This window comes from Macrobrachium nipponense, chromosome 15 (genome assembly GCF_015104395.2).
Source record: "Macrobrachium nipponense isolate FS-2020 chromosome 15, ASM1510439v2, whole genome shotgun sequence".
In the NCBI taxonomy this organism is placed as follows: domain Eukaryota; kingdom Metazoa; phylum Arthropoda; class Malacostraca; order Decapoda; family Palaemonidae; genus Macrobrachium; species Macrobrachium nipponense.
The window spans coordinates 86,355,857-86,363,169 of NC_087208.1; positions in this window are offsets into that span (position 1 = coordinate 86,355,857).

The window sequence follows — 7,313 nt, forward strand, 5'->3', positions numbered from 1 at the left end:
CTAAAATCATGGAATTTAAGGATCGGTGGTATTTTCGTTAATCTACTACGGGAATCATTATCATAAAAATATAAGTCAAATTATGAAAAATAGTTTGCCAGTTATTTTAACAGTGATGAAAATATGGGAGCTAAGTGCATGATATATTAATGACAACTCACCGAACCGTGTTAGATATATAACTTTTACAGCTCATGCAACATTATATCGGATACATTCCTCTTGCTTGGAAAAAGCAATTCTGTAAAATGTTACTGATGAAAACAGAATATTTTTGGCCTTTAAAACATCGAATGTCGCGTGAATGAATCGCAAAATTATTCAGCTCAATACATAAAAATGCATCTATTTCAAATGGCTGTCATATTGGTTTTACTGACAGCCATTACGCTGCAATTTACATAGAACAATAATTGAAAAGATGTAGGACAGGAATACGCTTTGACATGTAGGCAAGCATTAACAATAAAATATTAATTCTTTGCAGATGCAACTCCCAAAAAAATAATTCCCAGTATTCCTAAATACTAGCTGGAATATTTTAATACATTTCTGACCTATCCCGGTTCCTTCGTTAGCGGAGAATAATTACAAAAGGTTGGTTAACTATCATAGACTACGCTAGTTTTTGCTGGCATAGACCCTAGCCTGGGGCAAGAGTGATAAAGAGCGGTATTCTTAATAAAGACTAGGACTCTTAAAAGCCAAGAAAGACGATACAAGAGCATGGAAAAATCTTAAATTTATACAAATTTCATGGGTCAAATATTTTGGTTAGCAAACCAAGAAAGTGGTTAAGTTGTTTTCATCTGAATGTAGACTCTTGCAATGGCTTTTGTGTGGTGTTTTCACGTTGCATGGAACCAGTGGTTATTCATCAACGTGAACAACAGCTTTACATGACTTCCGAACCATGTCAATAGTGCACTTCTATCACCAGAAATACACATCTCTCACACCTTAATGGAATGCCCGAGAATCGAACTCGCGGCAAACGAGGTGGCACGCCAACACCATACCGACCGCGCCGCCGAGGCGCTTTCTCGATGGCGCTATCCAATCAGCAAGGGCCAAGGTTACAGTGGCTCGAAATCTTCAGGAACGTCCGGTGGGCCACAGGTGTCTTGATGTGACTTGATTCTCGCTATCCACAATCCCGCTCACTGGTTGATTAACAAAGCTTTTGACCGATAGAATTTGCATAATTGCCCTCTTTTTTTTTCTTCTTGTATTCATTCTACACTGACCATGGATACTTAAAATATAAATGCATATGTGTGTGTTTGTGTGCGAGTGTGCTTGTGTTTGTGCATTTATCCCTTTCTTAACACTTACACAACACCAACTCAGACTTTTAGCTGCTAAAAAAAAAAAAAAAAAAAAAAAAAAAAAAAAAAAAAAAAAAATTTTGGGTCTCATGTACCATCGTGAGATTGGATTTCTGTTCATATTGTTATATCTATTTGCATAAAACAGCCACATTACAATTCCCTAAATGAAAGTTGATGCAACAACAACTTCATTTATTCTAGCCTCTGCTTTCATTAACGACCACCTACTTCCTTTAACGTTTTATCGAACATGTTGCTGATAACTGGAAACGCCTACTTTTGGTTGAAAGCCCGGGCGCACAAAAATGATTAATAATGTAAATTGAATTAAGAGCTTGAGACCAAACAAAAAAGAGAAAGATCCTCATCCAGTCAAAATGTAAAAACAAGTACTGTCCCAAAGGATTCCCCTCAGTAATAGAATTTTATCATGGAAGTGAATAAACAAGGGACGAATCAAATATGAAATAAAGACTGTTGGTCATTCACAAACCAGACCTTCAACTCCCATTGATCATCGAGTGATTTCCTACCTCTTTCTTTTCTAAGTTTTAATGTTTTAATGATCACACGAGAACACAAATTGTTCATTAATTAAATTGCTATTTGAAATTCAGTTTGACTTTTATTCCTGTCACGGCAAAAAACTCTACATCTCTGGGGATTTTATCATCATTTTGAAAATATGCATAATTTTACCAAAAAATTTCTCTAGACAGATAAAGGAGATCTTTCAAGAACCACAAATTAGAAAAAATGAGAATACACAATAAACAGTCTTGCTCAGTGCATGTTGATTTTTTTAAAGTCTACAATATTACTTGATATTGTAGATTCGTGATACGCAAAGCACGTAGGACCATAGAAGAAAAAATTAAAATTGCGTATCACACATATATACATATATATCATATATATATATATATATATATATATATATATATATATATATATATATATATTTACATATATATACACATATATATACATATATATAATATATATATATATATATATAATATATATATATATATATATATATATATATACATATATATACACATATATATGTATACATATAATATACAATCATATATATAATATATATATCTATAATATATATATATATATAATATATATCTATGTATATATATTAATATATATAAATATATATATAATATATATATAAATAATATGTATGATATATGATATCTAGTAGCTATATCTATATCTATATCTATATCTATATTCAATATATACTATACATACATACATACATACATTACATACATACACCCATATATATATATATATATATATATATATATACTATATATATATATATATACATAAATACATATAATAAATATATAATATATATATTATAAATCATACAAATAATATATGGAAAATATGATATATATATATATATATATATATATATATAATATATATATATATATATATATATATATGTGTGTGTGTGTGTGTGTATAGACACTGAAACTCCAATTTTGCCGGATTAGAAATGAGAGTGTAAAAGCGTGTCAGCACATTTGTTTTAATTTGCATCAATGTTAATTCATATCTATCCCATTGAAGATAAATTTGTTCAGGCGACCTTCAGTTTCCGCGTCCATTTCTTTCCACTCCAAAAGGCCTTTTGATCAAGCATAGCCTATTATCCAATTATGAACGAAAATCGACCTGGAAAATGATAATCGGATCATATCAAAGCCCACAAAAAGTCACGACAAATTTTACTGAAGAAGGATTAGAAACGAGAGCTATGATTACCAAGACCTTATAATCTGAATTACTGTCGTTAATCATCTCCTAATGGTTATTAGATTTATTTGCGAATAGATTCCTAAACTCTATTAGGCCTGTATTACCATAACGAATCTGATTTAAACTGATTCTTTCGTATCTTTTTTTTAGCGGTCTGCTAGCTAAGATAAGACGATGCAGGGCAATTTCATTGTCCTGGGACGTCGGAAGTGGTTTTGATTAAGTGAAACATTCCCTATCTTAATTCATCTTGTTGAATACGGTGTTCGAATAACAAACAACAATACAATATGCATTTATTACATTAATTTTTTAATATAAATTTAGTCTGTAAAATTAATGATTGTTATTTATATGCACGTGTGTGTGTGTGTGTGTGTGTGTGTGTGTGTGTGTGTAAATATTACCCAGTTTCCTTTGTCTAGTCTGAATCTCAGAGCAGCTGAGAACTGTTTAGTTTCGTTCTTCAACTCAAGTCACACCCTATACCGAAATCTCGTCTTAAGCACAACCTTATCATAATTCATCTTATTTTTTGGTATCACATGTCTATCTGTCTGTCTGACCTCACCAATCGAATGCTGCCGAATACTTAAGCTGACCGGTAGACAATAATCAAGTTTAAATGCTTCCATCCCATGTTAACTATCAATTCCTTTTACTTCGCTCGCCCCAAGTGTCGAGTCGACACTTTGACTCTGTGATGAAGCTGTACGCGAGTTTTCCTGTTAATTAGATGCCTGTATGGAAATAGTAGTAGTAGCAGCGTTTTATCTGTGAAACAGGAAGACAGGCAGCTAGCTACTCACTTCTAAGACCCACTTTTGTCGTCGATCCACGAATGTGGAAAAAGAAAACCAAGTCCCAAGAATGAAACCTATTGACCACTTGGCAGTTTTTCGTAGGTAATGAATTTTCCTCGTTTTGAAAACGAGGTGATGAAATATCTTGAAACGATAATACATGGAAATGACTCCCAGTCCAGTTAGACGTATTTCATGACATTCGTAGCCTCTCGTCTCAATTCGCATGAAAAATTAAATTATTGGGATTTGCTTATTGGTCGTGTTCGGCGAGTTAACAAACAAGAGAGCATAAAGGATGAAAATTTATCATCCTTTGAAATAGTTAAGTTTGGCAAAAAAAAAAAAAAATACATCTTAAGGTGGACTTCCTGATGCTTTAACTTCTTAAACCATTATATACATTATATATATATATATATATATATATATATATATATATATATATATATATATATATGTGTGTGTGTGTATATATATATATATATATATATATATATATATATATATATATATATATATATATATATATATATATATATATATATATATATATGCATATGTATATAGTGAATATGTTTTAGCTAACGCTGCTCGACAGTGAATGAAAGATTGCACACCAAGAATTGTTTTAATATAGGGTGTCCATAAAGTCTTTCCCGGATTTCAGACCTTTATTACACACAAAGCATGTTAGGTAAAGGTATAAGGTTTACTTCCATTTCAACAATAAAGACTGAAGTTTGTTTTACATTACTAATAAATTTCAACTTGTGCCCCCCTTTGCTGTCCAATACGTCTAAGCGAGATTCTATCTCACGCCAGGTATTCTCCAAAATCTCCATAGTTACCATTGCTAGAGTTGCTCTTATCCTTGCTTGTAAAGTCTCAGCATTAGGCGCTGGTGTACTGTACACTTTATCCTTGATATAACACAATAAAAAAAAAATCATGACGGGTAACGTGTGGTGAACGTGGTGGCCATTCTGTTGGGCCATCCAAGCGATTGGGGAGGGTTGTATTCAGAAAGTTACGAACAACCGCTTCTCTTACGGTGTTCAACACTTCCAGTCTCTGTGAACTTTTTATACCAGTCCTTAATGCTTTTAACATCTGTTGGATCTCGTCGACACTCCATTTCTGAACTTGCGTTGAACTGCAACGGGTGACTTTGTTTCGTAGTACCATAATACACGCAGGGTTTTCGACTGCAATGACACCATTTCTGCTACTCCTGACTCAGCTGGCGGATAGGGTGATCACAATGGTGTCTATAGGTAAAGCAAAAGAAACTTGAGTAATTGCTGAATAGAATGTGAAAGTTGTACGATCATATCCCCAGTAATGTTAAAGTTATTAATTTTATTAATCAGGGAATGACTTTATGGACACACTGTAAATACTGTCCCAGACTAGTACAAATACATTATGAAAATGCAGTCACAATTGAACGACGGTTTACAGAGCAATGAAACCACGAGGACTCCACACCATTCTTTGTGGTCGAGATGGTTTCCGTGGCACCAATCGTCAACTCCAAGCACGTTCCTCCCAAATTTTGAGTAACTTCAGTGTGTTCCCAAATAAATATAATCTTCCATGTTTCAACAAACTGTTCACCCCTGCCACTTTATATATTCTGCAAAACCTCTAATCAACAAACGCAATCACACCGCCGCAAAGCTTAACACAATAAAGTGGAATTTATTCTAACTGTGTACAATGAATTTTTCAAGTTTGAAACTGACAAGTTTTAAATATAATTTGACAAAATTGAATATTAGAAAGTAATAACTTGGAAATGAATGAACATCAAGAAACAGACACTGAATTGGTCAAATGAAAGAGGATTAAACAAAGGAAATATAATCAGTATTAAATCCAAATTTATATAAAAAAAATCTCACGAAAAACAACGCAAACATTAAAATGTGAAGGAGAAAAAGGAAACAAAGAATGAGACAGAGGATCGATCTGTTTCGCTAAGAGACTTAATGGTTTTCCGTTCGTCTTCCGTCCATTGTTAGACAAACGCCCACAAATTACAGAGCCAAATGGACGCCCTTCAAGTGGGCCAAATAGCAAATAGACAACGATGACCGGTTGACAAAGGCCACGACAAAATGGGTTCACTTTACTACTTGATGGAACGGACGTCTTAATATGAAGTATTTAAAAGCTGGAAGACAACACAAATATTTTTTCTTTTTTGTAAATAGCATATAAACACGTGCTAGTGAATGCCAGTTCCAGGTGGGAAGAGAATGAAACGAATTCTAAATTTTCTTACGAGTATCGAGACAGGCAACGTATCGCCACTAATTGGGTCCAGTATGGAAAAGAAAATATATCGGAATATTTCAGTACATGTGAATACAATTCAATTATACTAACAAAAGGAAGACTACAGACTATTGGAGCAAGGATAAATTTTGAATTTTTCCATGCAACGAAGAATAATAGTTCCAAATATATTCTTATCTATTATATCTCCAGTCCTAAGCCTTTGATAATTGATATATCTCCAATCATGTCTCAAATGAAACTTCAGTGGAATTTGATGATCTTGGATCCTCAATTCGCCGACAAAGGTAAATATTACGACTGCGATAATCACTAAATATTCAAGTGAGGAAAGTATGATTTCCAGTTCTCAAAACAAATTTATCACTTATCAAAACCATCTCCTGATGATTTAATTCTTTCCAGGATAGAAAAACAAGCTTCAAAACATTTTTATGTAGTACACACATTTCTTGAAATACTTCTCGTTAATAAAGCATACAGAACAGCTTAGAAGGAAGACTCGAGTGAGTGAATGTTGTGATTCCTGTAACAGCCTTACAGCCAATGGTTCAACTGACAATTCCAATCCCTTCTACTCGATTAATGAGGCGCCCCGTTCCCCAAAGCGAGGACCCTTCCCAGGGATCGAGTGTGACTCGGCGAGATAATTGTCAAAAGGGACAGAGAAACAGAAGTGGTTTCCGTCACGGCCTCGGTCTCCAGACATTACAGGGAAAGCGTTTTCCCAGCAACGCTCTTTCTTCCCCTTCGAGTTTACTTTCTTTAATTTAAAGTTTGATTTTAACTCTGTGCACTGTACTGAACCTTAGATGGGATCCGGGAATATTTAACTAGATTTTCCAGGAGGACTTGTGAGGAACCTGTTAAGAGGAAGACGATCGAGAGGGAAACAGAGAATTAGATGGAGAGATAAAGTGAAGGAAGATACGGAGAGAACAGGTTCGGTGGAGGATGATGCCTTTGAGAGAAGGCAGTGGAGAATGCGCGTCAGGCAACCGACCCCTTAATGTAGGGATAACTGTGAGAAAGAAGAAAATTTTCCATTTACATTATAGTCTATATGTATATATATATATATATA